Here is an 18,003-nt window from a genome sequence, read left to right as displayed (position 1 = left end):
TTCAGGCTATGTGGCCATGTTCTAGAAGAGTTTATTCCTGACTGCTTTAACTGTCATGGCCCAGTGCTATGAATTCAGTTTCCACCAGTGGAAGTAAGGCACGGAGAAGTAGGGAAGTGGGAGGAGGAGAGGAAAAACTGAGACTTTTTTAGAAGCAGCTGAGGGAGTGGAATTAAAGACTGGGACTGTCTTTGCCAAATTAGGACAGTTGGAAGATATACTGTGCTCCTAGATGTGCAGTGTACATAACACATATATGTACATTGAGAATGGCATGTTGTGTATTGCACCAGAATGTGCAGTGAGCATGGAGAATAGATGTGCATTGAACATAACATATAAATGCACATTAAGCATTGCATCTGGATCTGCATTGAAAATTGCACATAGGTGTGCATTGCACTTGGAAATGCATTTCCACACAGTTATACGTGTACATATGGTTGTGTGTTTAGTTGCACATTTTGGTGCCTTGGTTCAGTTGCACCTTGTTTTCATTCAACACGAATCTCAGGTGCTGCATTTAAGAAGAAGGAACTGGCAAAACCTTGCCTAAGAAAACTCTCTGAAATGCATGAGGTTGCCATAGGTCAGCAAGTGACTGGAAAGCACATATATACATATTGCCTAAATACCATAAAAGCATCAGATCCCGTCTGTTCATGGAAGCTCAATAGGGTCAGCTGTGGTTAGTCCTTGGATAGTGTTACCCAAAGAACTGGTGTCTGCCAGAGGTGTTGGAGAAATTATCTTTCTGGGATGGTTGGGTAACATTTGGCCCATGGGCACCAGTATATACCAGTACTGACTAGGAGGACTCCAAGTTCCGGGTGAATTAAGAAGGTTTTATTTAGAAAAATATGCATTGTGCAATCACACACACAAGATAGCAATCCAAAGAAACAGCCTGCAGAGCTAACCGAAATGGAAATATGGAAAGGGGATAGCAGGGTTTTTAGGGATTGCAATGGGATTATAATTACCTGTCCAAAGAGAAGACTGCAGAAAGCTGGAGTGGCTCAGACTGGAAGGTCCAAGGCAAACTCAAGAATGTACACAGAGTTTGTGTGTGTTTGTGGGCTGGGCTGTGTGCACAGAGGCTAGGTTTTGAAACCATACTTATACTGTATAACTAGCCTTAGGCGATAGGTTAACTGGCCAGGTAACAAAGGCTGAACTATTTGTCCAAAGAATCGACAATGGGGTTCCAAAATGGTTGATGATTTTAACAAAAGCAGGGACTGGATTTGGGACGTCCCTGAGATGGATGAATGGAAAAGTTTGTCTGCGGATGCAATAAGGGATAGGCAGAGAGAGGTTGGCTTATTACTTTGGATGCAAAGAGGTCCTTTATCTCAGGTTTCGAGAGGAAAAGCAGATTGCTTGGGAGAAGAAAGAAGCATTTTAGATAGGATGATTTCGTTTACGTGGATGTACACATCTCGATTCCTTTTTTCCCCTGAGAAACTGACCTTTTAGTGTTCTTAAAAGGTCATAGATCTCTCAAAAACATGCACTCTCCAAATAATGAGACATCAAAATATGAGGATCTCAGAACAGAGCATGGGGTATGCAGGAGTGCGTATCAATGGGAGACCGCCAACAAACCCCACATGCTATAGGCTCTATTTCAGAGAAATGAACTGGCAAAGCAACTCTGCATATTGCTTGCCTAAGAAAACTCGATGACATTCGTGGGGTTTCCATTAAGTTTAGAGGTGACCTGAAGCCACATAAGCATATATATGTTGTTAAATACCCTCAAAGCACCAGATCCTGGCAGATCTGAGAAACTAAGCAGGGCCAGCCCTGGTTAGTCCTTGGATGAGAGACTGCCAGCCAATGCCAGGTGCTGGAGGCTCCTGGCAAAACCACCTTGGAGGATTCCTGGCCTAAGAAAACCCCGTTAAATTCATGGGGTTCCTATATGTCGGCAGACGGCTTGAAGGCACATATACACAAACAGCCGAAATGCCCTAAAGGCACCAGATCCCTTCTGCTTGGAAGCTAAGTAGGGTCAATCCTGGTTAGGACTTGGGTGGGGGACCTGCATGGAATACCAGGTGCTATTTGTAAGCAATATTTCAAAGGAAGAAACTGGCAAGGCCACCTCTGGAGCAGTCCTTGTCTTAAAAAAACCCTATGAAATTTATAGGGTTTCCATAAGTGAACAGGTGCTTTGAAAGCACAGACATACATGAGGGTTGAGTAGCGCAGTTAATGCATAACTCCATATGTGAAGCTTTACACTACACAACCACAATAGAGGATCCTTGCATGTATGACTGATGATGATGGTGATGATTTTAAGCGTGAACCTTTGGTCCTCCTTTCTCCCATTCCTTTCCTTCCAATGGTGCTCCCAGGCCTTCTACATTTCCCCCTTCACACCCTTTTCCTTGCATTCCCCCTCAATCTTTTGCGTCAGCAAATTCTACTCATTTTGCAGAGCAGCGCAGTCTTGAGACAATTTGGCGCCTTGGCAGAGCGATTGAAGTGTGTCCCTAGACGCTGCTGGTGGTGATGCAGATTTTACAGTGTTCTCATTATCTTTGGAGAAGAAGCTGCCGTTCTACCAGGAATTACTATACTCCCCAAGAAAGCCATGCGTGAAATATTTCTGCAAATCCCTTTTTCTCATATTAGGGATTCATCATCATTATTTTCTTTCTTCCTTTGGTCATACTACCTGCTATTTGTCTTGTTTTCCGTCCGCAGAGGAATGTTTTGCATTCGAAAGGAAGAAGTAAGAAGGGGGAATAATAGCCCTGCACTACTCTGAGGTTTGCACAGAAAAAATGAACACAACCACCCCCAGAGTGGATCAAGGAATATATAAACTACATGAACTTTATATCTTCTTTAAATGGACTTACATTTGAATTGTGGACATTACCTTATTCATTTCTGATTGTGAGTTGTAAAGTTTTGGGAGATGGGATGCCTCGTGTTATGGTTACTTTACCATATTTTTGCTGTGGGGTCATTTTCAAAGTGGTTTATAGAGCTCATTATTCCACTGGATGCTTGAAATTGTATTATTGTAGTAAAACACATGCAATTTATGGTTTAATAAGATTTTGTATTATTGTTAAATACGTATTCCTGCTGAGTCCTTTCCCCCTGTTACTCAGTTTATTGATCTTCTGGGTGTAAGGGTACATACCCTACATTTCCCTTTTGGACTCATCTTCATGGCAGACTTTGAAATAGACGTTTGAGGGTTACTTCTCAGGGTACTTTGGCAGTAGATTTCTAGTCCTGGGGTTGGAATAGATGATCCTTGAGGTCCCTCCCAGCTCCATGAGCCTCTGAATCTTCAACTGGTATTAATGACCAAATATAGCCTGACGATGTGGCATTCAGGGAAGGGAAAGAGCTGGTCCCCAGAGTTCACACTCCAGCCGTCCCTTCCAGTCGGGTTCCTCTCCATCCATCTCTTGGGTGCGAATTAATGTCATCAGCTCCAGAGCATCAATCCAAAGAAAGATTTGGCCTCCTTCCAGCCCTGACTTCCAGGGGCCACGCTTGTGGCTGCACCTAGAAGCCCAAGGCTGCTGTGCCAAATGTCTCAGCTTATTAGATCAATAAAATAAAAAGGCTAGAGACGGGTGGAAAAAAATGTCTAATCGATAAATGGATTGCACATGAGCTGTTTCCTTCCTCCGGTTATCTCCTTCTGCAGAAGCAGCCAGCTGCCCTGAAGTGGGGGTGATGTGCAGCTGATTTTTCATTCATTGTGCAAAGGGGGAAAAAGGACTAGTTCCAGGCAATTCAGACTATCCAAGGCAGAGGAAGACAACTGAGCAAAGGCAGGGGCCAATTTTCCCATTTTTCAGAATATGCAGCAAAGGTTTTGGAGTCCTTGTGAGCATCATGGCCAAATGTTAGCACTTGCCCAGCGTTTGTTTGTATTAGGGACCTTGTTCTATACTTTTTGCTTTTGCTTGGCATTCTGAGGCTGGGAATGAACCGCAGGAGTGAGCATTGCTCTGCTGTGAACCTGCTGGCAAAGTTGTTATTGCTGCTGCAGGTTGAAGTCAACTTGAAGGCCAATAACCACAATAAGTTTGTATCTTCTCCACATACCCAGAACTGGCAGGATGGCCATAGGATCATAGACTCCTAGAGTTGGAAGAGACTCCAAGGGCCATCCAGCCCAACTTCCTTTTGCCATGCAGGAAGACATAGACTCCTAGAGTTGGAGAAGACCTCCAAGGGCCATCCAGTGCAACCCCATTCTGCCATGCAGGAATACACAACAAAAGCACTCCCTGTGACTGATAGCCACCCAGCCTCTGCTTAAAAACCTCCAAAGAAGGAGATTCCACCACATTCCAGGCTCTTAGCATCATGAAGTTATGAATGAATGAAAGACTTTATTTCAGTTAACAAACCATAGGCAGTATAAAAGCAAAACAACAACAACAGCAACAAATTAAATAACAGCAAGAGTAGTACACACACAGATATAAACGAACATGTAAAATACATTATAACAGGGGTTTAGTTAACGGACTCGCCACTTCATAGTCCAAGCCACCCCAGTTTTCCTAATGTTGAGGTGGAATCTGTGCCCCAGCCTCTAGAGCAGTAAAAAACAAGCTTGCTCCATCCTCTCCAAAGAAGCTTGCTGCATCTCTGTCTTCCTAGCTTCCTTCCCCCTTTGGATCCTCTCCCTGGTATATTCTCCTTGTATAGTCTCTCCTGTTGTTGGGCTTCTTGCTTGATAGCCTGCCATAATGACCTCTCTTGCTCCTACCCAGTTTCTTCTTTGCTGAGGGGCTGTGATATAACCCTTCCTGGGATGGGATTTGATAGCTTTGATTTACTGTACTACTTATTTCTTCACAGGCTTCCCCTTGCCTCCAAAGCCTTTATGGAAATAAGACACATGAAAGAGAAAACTGACTCTCTGGCTGGCAAATTTCTTTTGGCCCAGTTTTTTGGGATAAGAGGTTTTAGACATCAGCTTTTTCCTGTTTTTCAGAAAATGGGGTGTTGAAAGGATGTTACCGAGGGAGAAAGACAATGAAAGAGCCTAGATTTTCTAAAAGTGGAGCACAGACTGCATCTGAATTATATCCAAACACTTTTGTTAGATGAATGGAAATATCATCCTTGCTTGTGTGTGTGCATGTTTACATGTGCACAAGTGTGTGTGTGTGTGTGTGTGTGTGTGTGTGTGTGTAGGCCAAGAGCTTATATGGTCCTTACATTGTATATGTCTACACTGGTTGCAGTATCTGTTTTCCTGTAGCTTGCATCCATTGCTCTGGGTCCTAGTCTCTGGAGCAGCAGAAAACAAGCTTGCTCCATCCTCAGCACAACAGCCCTTCCGATATTTAAGCATGGCTATCATGTCACCCCTTAACCTTCTCTTCTCCAAATGAAACAAAGTCAAAGTTGACTGGCAGCCTCGACAAATCGGCGATAAAGGCTAGCATTGGGGTGGAGTGGGGACATGGCGTCTGGACAACGCATGCCCCAACTCCACCCCCATGCTGACGTGACGCTATGTGCCCCACGTATGGCGGCAGCATCAAGGCGCTCCTCTGGCTCTGCGTCCAGATGGCACAGTGCCAAAGGAGCACCAAAAAGCTGCGGTGCCGACAGCTATGGTGCCCTTTTTGTGCTGCAGAAAGGCTAGATCAAGTCCACGGTGTGTAGTTGCCTCGGCCCCAATACAGCGAAGAAAGAGATGGCTGCAGGCCGCCCCTTGATGGCAGTTAACAATAGTTGTATCTTTCCAGTGGCAGATGTTGCATCCCACATGGCTAACAACACAACTAAGAAAACCAACAGCAACACTAGTCAGTCCATTAGCACCTCACAGGTTCTCTGCTGTGTATTTTTACACTTGGTTAATATTCATTGCTTACATTTGTAGATGTGGAAAATTAAAATAGGAGCGACTGTGGTCTGTAGGGCGAGCAAATGACTCAGACCAAGTTGTGGCAGGGAAAAGGTGTCTCGCATGCTGCCCTCCCTTGACACAATTGTTTGTCTAACTAATTAAAGCCCGGTTAAGTCCCTCCGCGTCTAAAGAGCAGCATCGGGTGGTAATTTCCCCTGGTTCTCCAAGCAAACAAATGGGGATTGAAAGGCTCTCGGTTGCAGCCTGGGAACAGCTGAACTCCACCTGCTGTGAGTCAATACTGTCTTCTGGGCTGTTTGCATGTTTTCCCTGGTAATATAGATGATGCTTCCTTATGGCTTATGATGGGGGTGTGTTCGGGGGTAACTCCTTTCAGGATGGTTGTGCTCTGGCATATTAATTTCATATTAGAAACGCCTTTGGCATTTGCAGAAACACGTGCTGCATTAAATTATCTACCTGCAATGTGGAATTTAATTGAGGAAACAGGAGATATGTCTCAAGGAGCTCAAAATATGGTTGTATTATTAGTAAAAGAACCCGATGTATTTTTTAAAAATGTATAAAACATTTTTTTTGCATCTTGAGATATGTCTCCATTTTTTTGTGTGGAGCAACATTGCATCCCCTCCCTAGATTTCTGGCTTATGCACACATATGTGGAGCATGGCAAACAGGCTCGGCTAACAGAAGTGTTCTACATGGGTTTGGTGGAAGAGACAGTAGAAGGTAAGCTGGAGGGGTTAAATTTCCCCAGCCCCAGGGAGTCTCCTTCCTTGGAGGTCTTTAAACAGAGACTGGATGGGCATCTGTTGGGTATGCATTGACTGAGAGTTCCTGCATGGCAGAAAGGGGTTGGACTGGATGGCCCTTGGAGTCTCTTCCAACTCTATGATTCTATGGTCGCACATGTACCACAATTGATCCTCCAGTTCAAGGATTGCATCTAGCTGGCATAACAGCAGAAGCTGATGCAGGTTGAGTATCCGTAATTCCAAAATCCAAAATTGTCCAAAATTCAAAATTGTCCACATGGGTGGCTGAGGCAGTGGCATCTTTGCTTTCTGATGCTTCAGTGTACACAAACATTGTTTAATGCTCAGCATTATTAAAAAAAATGTATGCATGAAATTACCTTCAGGCTATGTGTTTAAGGTGCATGTGAAACATAAAACGAATCTCATCCTCCGAAGATAGAAGAGTGGACGCATAAAATAAGTGAAATAAGAGAAATAGATTGTTTAACGTTTATAGTGAAAAATAGACCAATGTCAAAAGTAGAAAAAGATTGGCTTCCAGTTTTAAGTTACTGGGAAGAGACATGAGGTATAAACAAGAATTTTGGGGAAAATCAAAAATTAAAGTAATCAAGAAATCAAGATTAAAAGAAAATGAATGAGAAGGGAAATTGTGAAATCAACAACTGAATAGAAGAAATCGGGAAGAAGATCTCTCGGAGAGTGGTGGAGTCTTCCTCCTTGGAGGTCTTCAAACAGAGGCTGGATGGCCATCAGTCAGGGGTCCTTTGATTCAGAGTTCCTGCATGGCAGAAGGGGGTCAGACTGGATGCCATTGGAGTTTTTTCTAACTCTATTCTTAGATGAGAGACAGAGGCTACACTACACAAGCACAATGTAGGATCTCAGCCTCTGTGACTCACAAGTTGAACTACTTACATGAGCAAGAAAGGAGCATCCTTCCTGTGCTCCCATATGCAATTCCCTGGCTTTCATTCATGCCCTGCAAACCCAAGCCATGCTCCTAGGATGAGAGAAGCTTGGAGCAAGTTAACATCTGGCAGCAAATGAGCAAAACCCAGCTGGAGAGGAAACATGAAATGCAACTGACCCCTCAAGATAAAAGCATCAGCTGGAGAATTGTGTCCTCTTCTCTCCAAGAAACATTGTGGGTGAAGTTTAGGTTTCTGGAGCAGATGCCAGGTGTAATTGGATACGGTTGTAATGCATCATGCAGACCAGAGAGATTTGCTATAAGGGGACCGGGTGGGTTATTTATATCTATTATCTCACACCTTTGCAAGTCATTTGGATGGAGAAACATGCAAATAGGCCAGAGGATTGCATGGATTCTTTAAAACAATTAATTGCATTTTCCAAGTATGATTACGACGAATGAAGCAGATAGAGAAAAGAAGAAGAAAGGGGGTGGGAAAGATGATGGGATGTGAACATGGGCCAAGCTGGCAGTATTTCCAAAAATATATTTCCTTGAATTGGTCATCTATTCAGGTTGAGTGCCCCTTATTCTGAAATGTTCCCAAAGCCAAAATCTGTCTTCATGAGACAGAAACGTCTTTGCTTTCTGATAGTTCAGTGTACACAGATTTGTTTCATGTGCAAGATTATTAAAAATATTGTGGATAGAATTACCTTCAGGCTATATGTATAATAAGGTGTATAGGAAACCTAAATGAATTACATGATTAGACTGGGGTCAAGATACCTCATTACACAGATGCAAATATTCCAATATTTAAAAAGCTTCAAAATCCAAAAGACTTTTGGTCCCCAGCATTTCGGATAGAGGAGAATGAACATGTCCATGTGTCCCTAAAGGAGCCAGATCATTGAATGACAGACAGACAGTAGATGGTTACTTTTGTAATCCTGGAATTGTTTTTGTCATCATCAGCACCAGTTTCACAGTCTACTGGGTCTAGTTTTGAACCATCAACAATTCAAATTCTGTCCAAGAATCTAGAAATCAGTAAAGGACTGTGAGAAAACGAGGCACCTTCGAAGCAGTGTTGAATTTTGTATATGTACCACTCTATTCTGCTTTGGTCAGGCCTCACTTGGAATATTATGTCCAGTTCTAGGCATCACAATTCAAGAAGGATGTTGAGAAGATGGAGCGTGTCCAAAGGAAAGCCACCAAATGGTGAATGAGGAGAGACTAAGGGAGCTGGGTATGTTTAGCCTTGAGAAGAGACAGATAAGAGGTCATGTTTAAATATTTGAAGGAGTGTCACATTGAGGAGGGAGCCAGCTTGTTTTCTGCTGCTCCAGAGAATAGGACACAAAGCAATGGATTCAAGCTAAAGGAAAAGAGATTCCAGCTCAACATCAGGAACAACTCTTCCTAGCCTTCCTGTCTTTCTCTCTTCTCTATCTCCCCTTGACCACTTTATTTGGAGTGGGGACATCGTCAGTTATATGCAGGGTGATCAGATGCCCTTCTTTTCCTGAGCATGTCCTACATTTCAACCTCCTGTCCAGGAGCAATTCCAAAACGTCCTCCATTTGGCACTTGACTAAGAACCAAGATTTATATTTCTATTAGTGTTTATAGCTTTGATTTCGGAACGATCTCAGTTTTTCTCAAATAGCAATCGCAACGTCGTCCTTTGCAGGTGGGACATCTGGTCATCCTGGTTATGTGATGTCCTCATGCGCACAAACACCCAGAGGTCATGGCAATCATTTGCCAAAGCTGTTGCAATATTTATTTGAGGATTGGGGACCTGGGTTGGAAGCTGGTGATGAAAAATTCATGGGAGCATCACTAAAACATGAGATTATTCCTTCTGTGTCCCATCTCCTCCTGGGGAAAGGAAGATGTTTTGCGATTCATGTTAGTAGTTTGCAAGTCTTCTGGGATGAAGGATGCTGGTGGTGATGGTGGCAGCGATTCCTTATTGTTTATTATGTGCCACATTATACTTTATTCCCAGTTGCTGGTAAAACCCCTGTTTTTATGATGAGCATAATCTCCCTTATTCGGAAACCCAAAATATTCCAAAAACCAAACCTTTTTTCCATGGGTGGCTAAGATCATGACTACCTTTGTTTTATGATGGTTTAGTGTACACAATCTTTGTTTCATGCACAAAACTATTAAAAATGTTGGGTATAAAATTACCTTCAGGTGATATGTATAAGGTGTATACAAAACATAAATGAATTTCATGTTTAGATTTGGGGCCCATCTCCAAGATGTCTTTCAAAATGTGGAATCCAAAAGACTCCTGGTCTCAAGAATTTCAGATAAGGGAGACTCAACCTGTAACTCATTGGCAAAGGACCTTCTTTACATGCAATAATAATAATAATAATAATAATAATAATAATAATAATAATAATAATAATATCATCTCATGATAATTCCAAAATATAATAGCCTCAGTTTAGCTGTCTTCACTTTTAGTTCAAGCTCAGTTTCTTTTCAGACTGATTTATTGGCCTTTTTAGCAGTCCACATTATTCACAGAACTCTTCTCCAGCATCACATTTCAAGCAAGTTGGTTTTCTCTCTGTCAGCTTTCTTCCATACAAAGAAATCAGAATTTGTCCATTGATGGTTTTATTGAATTCATATCCCACCATTCTCCCAAATCGGATTCAAGGTGGTTTACAATTTTAAAACGTACCGCCAAAAAGCCAGTGTTCAAAAGTTTAAAAAAGAAATGGAATATTACTTTTATTTAAAACATGCAAGAAAACTGTTAAAAGGCTTCAACCTGTTTAAAATGTGGTTTCAGCAAACATGAAAATAAAATCAAAAGATTAGAAACAGCACACCATTTACACACACAAATCTTGCTGTGGTTGTGTGTCTTCAAGTTGTTTCCAACTTATGGTGACCCTTAGGCAATCCTACCATGGGGCTTTATAGGCAAGGTTTATTCAATCGCCTTGGCCCACCTCTGCGGCTGAGAGAATGTGACTTGCCCAAGCTCACTCACTGGTTTTCCATAGCCTAGCAAGGATTCGAACCATGCTCTCCAGGGTTGTAGTCCATTGCTCAAACCATTCCCTCATGCTGGCTCTCTGCTCACACCTGACCCATGTCATAATAATGTATGAGAGGTTAAGTTGCTCCAAGATTACTGTTCTGTTTTGACTGCAACAGATTCACATGGTTGTCACTCAGGAGGTTGTTCCCTAGTTGTTCCCCCCTACAAACCTAAATGCAATGCAGCTGCATTTGTTTGTCTGATGCAGAACAGGTGCATTACATTTAAGGTTGTAGGAGTGGAGTTGTGAGCATGAAACCAAGGCACATGGATGCACAGGTCCATTGAGTTGTCCATTTTATTGCAGACTCATGGTCTCAGCTTTGTTGTGCAACAAAAGTTGCATAGTGCAGTGAATGCTTGGAATCATAGAATCCTAGAACTTGGAAGTCATGTCAAAGCTGTCATCTATCAAAGTCATATGTTGAAGTTGTCTTGACAGCAGTTGTCAACCACAGCAATTCCATTCTTTTTTGAAGAGCATCCTATATAAGACAATGTCCTATGTCTTTCCAATCTAGTTTTCCAAAGTTCTGGTCCAGGAGCATCACTCTTTGGTCCATAGCATCTGTCCAGAGTATCTGTTACAGGTTGAGTCTCCCTTATTCAAAATACTTGGGACCAGAAGTGTTTGGGATTTCAATTTTTATCAGATTTTGGAATAATTGCATATACAAAATGAAGGTTAGAATAATAGAATCATAGCATTATAGAGTTGGAAGAGACCACAAGGGCCATCCAGTCCAACCCCATTCTGCCATGCAGGAACTCTTAATCAGAGCATCGCTGACAGACGGCCATCAAGCCTCTATCAGGAAGTTCATCCTAGTGTGAGCTGGAATTTCTTCTCCTGTAGTTTGAATCCATTACTCTGGGTTCTAGTTCTCTAGTTCTCTGCTCCACAGAATAGGATCTGGAGCAATGAATGCAAAATAAAGGAAAAGAGCTTTCACCTAAATGTTAGGAGGAACATTCTGTCTGTAAGAGCTGTTTGACAGTAAAACACTATCTGAGAGTGTGGTGGAGTCTCCTCCTTTGGAGGTTTTTAAACAGAGTCTGGATGGCCATCTGTCAATGGGGGTGCTTTGATTGTGAGTTCCTGCATGGCTGGAGGTTAGACTGGATGGCCCCTGAGGTCTCTTCCAACTCTATGATTCTATGATTCTTACACCCAGGAACCCCTGGACTTGGGGTCCTGGGGATGTCAAGCCATGTATCCTGGGCCTTTTGGGGAAGCAAAGGCCATGGTGACCAGTCAGAAGTAATTCAAAGTGACATAGCTGGCACTTCCTTGGGAATGTTTTGTGCAGGCGATAGAGATGAGCTGAAGGGCCGGCTGCTGACCTCCGTATCAGGAGGATCTGCAGATAATGTGCAGTGAGAGACTGATTTGAACCTCCTGGGCAGAATCACTATCATTCAGGGGCAGAACACTTGCGTTGCACATACAAGTCTCTGGTTCAAATCCGGGCACAGCCAGTTAGCAAACAATAGGAAAGATGCTCCAGGCAGAGCAATGATGCTCTGAATCCGAGCGTGTTGTTTGACATCAAATTGACTTTGACATTTGGTTACCTTTGGAAACAAGTGCTTTTAGTTGTGGTCATTTTGAAAGAAGGAGCCATGCGAATCTGTTGCAGCCAGAGTGACCAGATGTCCTCACTGCAAAGGAGGACAAGGCACTGCAAAATGCAGGCAGTGCAGAAAATTCAGGGGGGGGGCATAGGCAAACAAAAGCTAAAAATGCTCATATAAATATAAATTCATTTTGCATGGTTTAGTTACAGCTTCATTGCGTACACTGTATTTGATTATCCAATAACATCCAAAGACCATCAAGCAGTGATACCTTTATTGGAACAACAAAATGGCCAATATACATATTGCAGCATTCAAACCCCACCAGCTCCTTCATCACGCAAAGTGTTAAAAACCTACAGCTAAGCCTCGCCTGCTGACAAGCCAGTCAAACTTCAAAGCTTACATTGTGTACAATGTGCATAATGGATCACTGTTTGGTGGATTTTGAATGTTATTGGATTTGGTATATGGCCAACACGGCTACCCCTGGCTGTATCTGATTATAGAATCATAGAATCCTAGAGTTGGAAGAGACCCCAGGGCCATCCAGTCCAACCCCATTCTGCCATGCAGGAACTCGTAATCAGAGCATCGCTGACAGATGGCCATCCAGCCTCTATTTAAGACCTCCACAGCTCCACAGTTTAAACAGCTCTTACTATCAGGAAGTTCATCCTCAGTGTGAGCTGGAATTTCTTCTCCTGTAGTCTGAATCCATTACTCTGGGTCCTAGTTCTCTAAATCAAAGCATCCCCAACAGATGGCCATCCAAGCCTCTGCTTAAAGACCTCCAAGGAAGGAGACTCCGGCGGTTTCACACACCGCCATTTAGTACGTTATTCTATACGTACAGGGTTAGGAAGGGGCGGTGCTTCGCACCCCCCCTAACCCTAGTATGTATAGAATACGTACAAGATGGCAGCGCCCTGTTCATACGGGCGCCGCCCATCTTTACGTATCGGACGCTTGCGTCCGGGATGTCATGCGGCGTCTATGACGTCGCGAGTCCACCCAGGCGCCTCGCCGACGTCTCATAGGGCGCTGCAAGAGAAGCTCCAAAATGAGCTTATTTTTTGCTCTGTGCGGGAGCCGCGCGGCGGGTGGCTGCTGTGGCTCCCTCACGGAGCAAATGGCGCCGGCAGGAGACCGCCTCAAAGCGGCGGTCTATAACCCGCCTCTATTACACTCCAGGGGAGTCTGTTTCCACAGTCAAACAGCCCTTACTGTCAGAGTTCTTCCTAATGTTGAGGTGGAATCTCTTTCCTGTGCTTGCATCCATTGTTCCGGGTCCTGTTCTCCTGGAGCAGCAGAAACAAGCTTGCTCCCTCCTCAATGTGGACATCCTTTCAAATATTTAAACAGGGCTATCTATCCCCCTCTTAACCTTCTCTTCCTAGGCTAAACATCCCCAGCTCCTGAGTCGTTCCTCATAGGGCAAGGTTTCCAGACCTTTCCACCATTTTTGTCGCCCTCCTTTGGACACGCTCCGTTTCTCAATGTCCTTTTTGAATTGTGGCGCTCAGAACTGGACACAATATTCCAGGTTGGGCCTGACCAGAGCAGAATATAATGGCACATTACTTCTCTTGATCTAGACACTATACTTTTATTGATGCAGCCTAGAATTGCATTGGCCTTTTTAGCTGCCGCATCACACTGTTGACTCATGTTCAACTTATGGTCTACTGGACTCCTAGATCTCATTCACATGTACTTTCATTCAGCAATGTGTCTCCCATCCTATATCTGTGCATTTCCTTTTTCTGCCCTAAGTGCAGTACCTTACATTTCTCTGTGTTTGTTTGTTGTGTGCCTTCAAGTTGATTCCAACTTATGGCGACTCTATTGTGGGGTTTCCTTGGCAAGGTACTTCAGAGTGGATTGCCATTGCCTTCTTGGCTGAGAGAGTGTGACTTGCCCAAGGTCACCCAGTGGGCTTCATCGCCAAGCTGGAATTCAAACCCCAGACTCTGATGGTTCAATGTATGCAATTTTAATTTCGTGCACAAAGTGTTAAAATAGTGGGTATAAAATTGCCTTCATTGCACAGAGTGCGCGCTTCCCCACTCAGCCCTGGCCTTCCTACTGTTGCTAGAGTTTGAGTGTTTAGAAATGATGGGATTGTTATTAGTAGACTCCTTGATTGTTTCAATTGTTTTAATGTTAAATCTTGGTATGTTAGTATTGCATTACATAGATAAATATGTGACAGTTTGGAAGTGTAGAATTTTATTTATTGTTAATGTGGTTTGTTTTAACTTATTGTATTTAGTTAAGGTAAAGGCTGATTAATTAGTGTATATTCATTAACATAGCTCCTTTGTTTTGTTTATGTATTTTGTTAACCGCTTTGATCTATGGAAAAGCAGTATATAAATAAATGTTTTATTATATTATTATTAGTTGTTTGCCTTCAAGTCGTTTCTGACTTACGGCAACCTTAAGGCAAAGGTTTTTCTTGGCCAGATTTGTTCAGGGGGAATTTGCCTTTGCCTCCAAGGCTGAGAGAGTGTGACTTAACCAAAGTCACCCAGTGGGTTTCCCTGGCTGAGCTGGGATCCAAACCCTCGTCTCTAGAGTCACTGTCCAGTGCTCAAACCACTAAGCCATGCTGGTTCCCATCTTTGTATACGGTGTGCATGAAACAGAAATGCATTTCACATTTAGACCTAGGCCCCATCTCTTACATATCTCATTATGTATATGCAAATGTTCCAAGGTCTGATAAAAATTGAAATACAAAACAGTTCTGATCTCAAGCATTTCAGACAAGGGAGACCTGTAACAGATATTCTGAACAGAAGCTGTGGATAAAAGAGTGATGCTCCTGGACCAGAACTTTGGAAGGACATAAGACATTGTCTTATATAGGATGCTCTTGACAAGAGAATGGGATTGCTGTGGTTGACAACTGCTCTCAAATCAGCTTCAACAGGTGTATTGCCATCTCCCACTTTTCCTACTGCTTTCTACCTTTACAAGCATCACTCTCTTTTTCTAAGGAGTCATGCCTCCATATCCATGGATTTTTGTTTTAATCCATGGATTCAAGCATCCACAGATTGACAATATTCCAAAAATATATATATAAATTCCAAAAAGCAAACCTTGATTTTGCTGTTTTATATATAAGGGAAACCATTTTACTACTGCATTGCATTTAGTGGGACTTGAGCTGCTATGGATTTTGGTATCCGGGGGTGGGTGGGTCCTGGAACCAAACCCCAGTGGATAACAAGGGCCCTTTGTATGTCCAAAGTACGACACTTTAGCTATCTTGGCTTCTGTGAAGATTTCAGGGTGAGTCGACACTGTGGAAGTAATGCTCCACTTTAAAGTGCTGTAGCTCCATCCTAAGGAGTCCTGGGATTTGTAGTTTTAAAAGGTTAGTAGCCTTCTCTGCCAAAGAGTGTCTTGCAAAAGTACAGATCCCAGGATTCTGTAGCATGGAGTCATGGCAGCTAAAGTGGGGTCAAACTGCTTTATTTCTACAGTGTAGATGCAAGCTCAGACTTGACTTGCTTTTAGACGCACTGATTTGTGTTTTTGGCAATCCCAGAGTGACCAGATGTCCAAACTGCAAAATGTAGGACCTCCAAGAGCAATGGCGGACATGACCAAATAAAAGCTAAAATCACTTACATAAAGGCAAATTCATGCCTCTCAGTCATGCTCAAAATGGAGGACATTTTGAAATTCCTCCTGGACAGAAGGCTAGAACAGGAGGACCAGGGAAATCCATATTTGATAGCCTTTTAACCATGAGCAGCTAAAGGCAAGAGACTTTTTTATACTTATTCTGGGACGGATTCTACACAGATGAGTTGGGCTCAGTCTGGTGGGAAGAACTACAAGAGTATATATTATTAAATTAAATCAAGTATTATTGAATATTAGCCACTGAAGAAGGCGATGATGTGAAAACACGTCTAGCCTTAGCTTTATTGAAGGCTTGTTTAGATCCATGGTTATAGCACAATTATTCCACTTTTACTGCTATGGCTGCCTCCTATGGCATTCTGAGGTTTGTTGTTTAGTGGAGCCTAAGATGTCTCTAGTGAGAATTCTTAATGCCTAAACTGAAAATCCCAGGATTCCACAGGAGGCAGCCATGGCAGGTCATGGGCATGAATTTGTAGGCACTGAGCAGAGCAGTGGAGGGCAGGGAGGCTTGGAGATGTCTTATCCACTGGCTTGCCATGGGTCAAATTAACAACAAAACAGCAAATATATTTTTAACATTTTGAAGCCGTAGCTGCTTAAATCTGTAGAGAAAGGATCTCTGGACATGGAGGCTGACTGTAGAATCATAGAGTTGGAAAGGGATCCTATCTAGTGCCAGTTCATGCCATGGAGGAAGGCACAACCGCAGCACTTCTGAACAATGCCCATCCAAGACCCTCAAAGAGGGAGCGACCATCGCCCTCCAAGGCAACGGATTCCACTGTCGAACAGCTTTTACAGTAAAGAAAAATTCTTTGCAATTTTTAGGTGGAATCTCTTGTCTCGTCATTTGAATCCATTAGTTAATCCGGGGAATTGGGGACAGTCGGAGGGTAGGTTGCTATGACTCCTGTGGTAATGAGCTCTGACATTTATCTTGGGCAGTACAGCTGAGAGGTGTGGGCTCACTTCCAGTTAAACAGCGGTTTAATGATGTGATGGGCTGGGTTGCATCTATTTATTGGTGCAGCCTCATGTGGCATCTGCCGAAATCACACAAGACAATCACCCAGTGGGGACGACCCGGGTGCGAGAGGCGTGAAAGCTGGGAGATGTTGCAGTGATGGTGGAACCACAAGAGAGTTTTTTGGGGGAATGATGGAGGGATGGGAGAGATACTGCCTACCCTACCAGGGAAGAAACCCTTACAGCGCCATCCTATGCAAAAGGATCTTCCACCATCTGTGAAACTAACCTCTTCTCTCCTGCCTCCAGAAGTTACAGTAGTTCCAAAGATGCTACATACTGATTTTCCAGACATTTTCTTGCTAGTGGCCCTTGAGTCAGTCTCGACTCAAGGTGGCCCTGTGGATGAGGCATCTCCAAGTCCTCCACTCGTGATCTCTCTGAGTCTATCTATCTGGCTTTTGGTTTTCCCCTCTTCCTGCTTCCGGTACTTTCCTAGAATTCTCGTTTTTTCCAATGAGTTTGCCTTCTCATGATGTGGCCAAAATAGGACCGGATAGTCATCTTGGCTTCCAGGGAGAGTTCTAGCTTGATCTATTCCATGACACCATTTGTTTGTCTTCTTGGCCACCCATGATATATCACATGCATTTATTTTCTTCCTATTCACTTTTTTCACTGTCCAGCTCTTGCATCTGTACATGGTGGCAGAGTCTATGATATCTTGTACAATTTAATGCTGAATTGAATATCTTTGGTCTTTAGTATCTTGTCTGGTTCTTTCATGGCTGCATTTCCCATTCCTACTCTTCTTCTGATTTCTTCACTGCAGTCTCCATTCTAATCAATCTTTGATCCAAAGTATGGGAACTTTTTAACCATTTTAATTTCTTTGTTGTCTATATTGATTTTATGGAGATCTTCCTTTGGCGGGCCGCATGCAGCCCCTAGGCCATATGTTGTGCAGAGTGTCACTTGGTTTGAGCTGCATTTCCCGCACCCCCCTGGGGATGCCCATGGTGAATGCTACAAGGTTGAATTGTAGTATCATCCCCTTAGAGTGTCACTTGGTGCAGGCTGCACCTCCCGCACCCTAGCGATGCCCCTGGTGAATGGTGCAAGGTTGGCTTGTGGTGTCACCCCTCTTTCAGTGTCACCT

General features: G+C 43.3%; 1 protein-coding gene across 2 annotated transcripts in view; it reads left to right on the top strand.

Moving 5' to 3' along the window:
- ARRB1 (arrestin beta 1) overlaps positions 1–18,003 on the top strand; it is a 171,521-nt gene that overhangs the window by 73,119 nt on the left and 80,399 nt on the right. The window lies entirely within an intron of this gene.

The sequence above is a fragment of the Sceloporus undulatus genome, chromosome 3, assembly GCF_019175285.1.
Source record: "Sceloporus undulatus isolate JIND9_A2432 ecotype Alabama chromosome 3, SceUnd_v1.1, whole genome shotgun sequence".
NCBI classification, from domain to species: domain Eukaryota; kingdom Metazoa; phylum Chordata; class Lepidosauria; order Squamata; family Phrynosomatidae; genus Sceloporus; species Sceloporus undulatus.
This window is presented reverse-complemented; position numbering and strand designations above follow the sequence as displayed.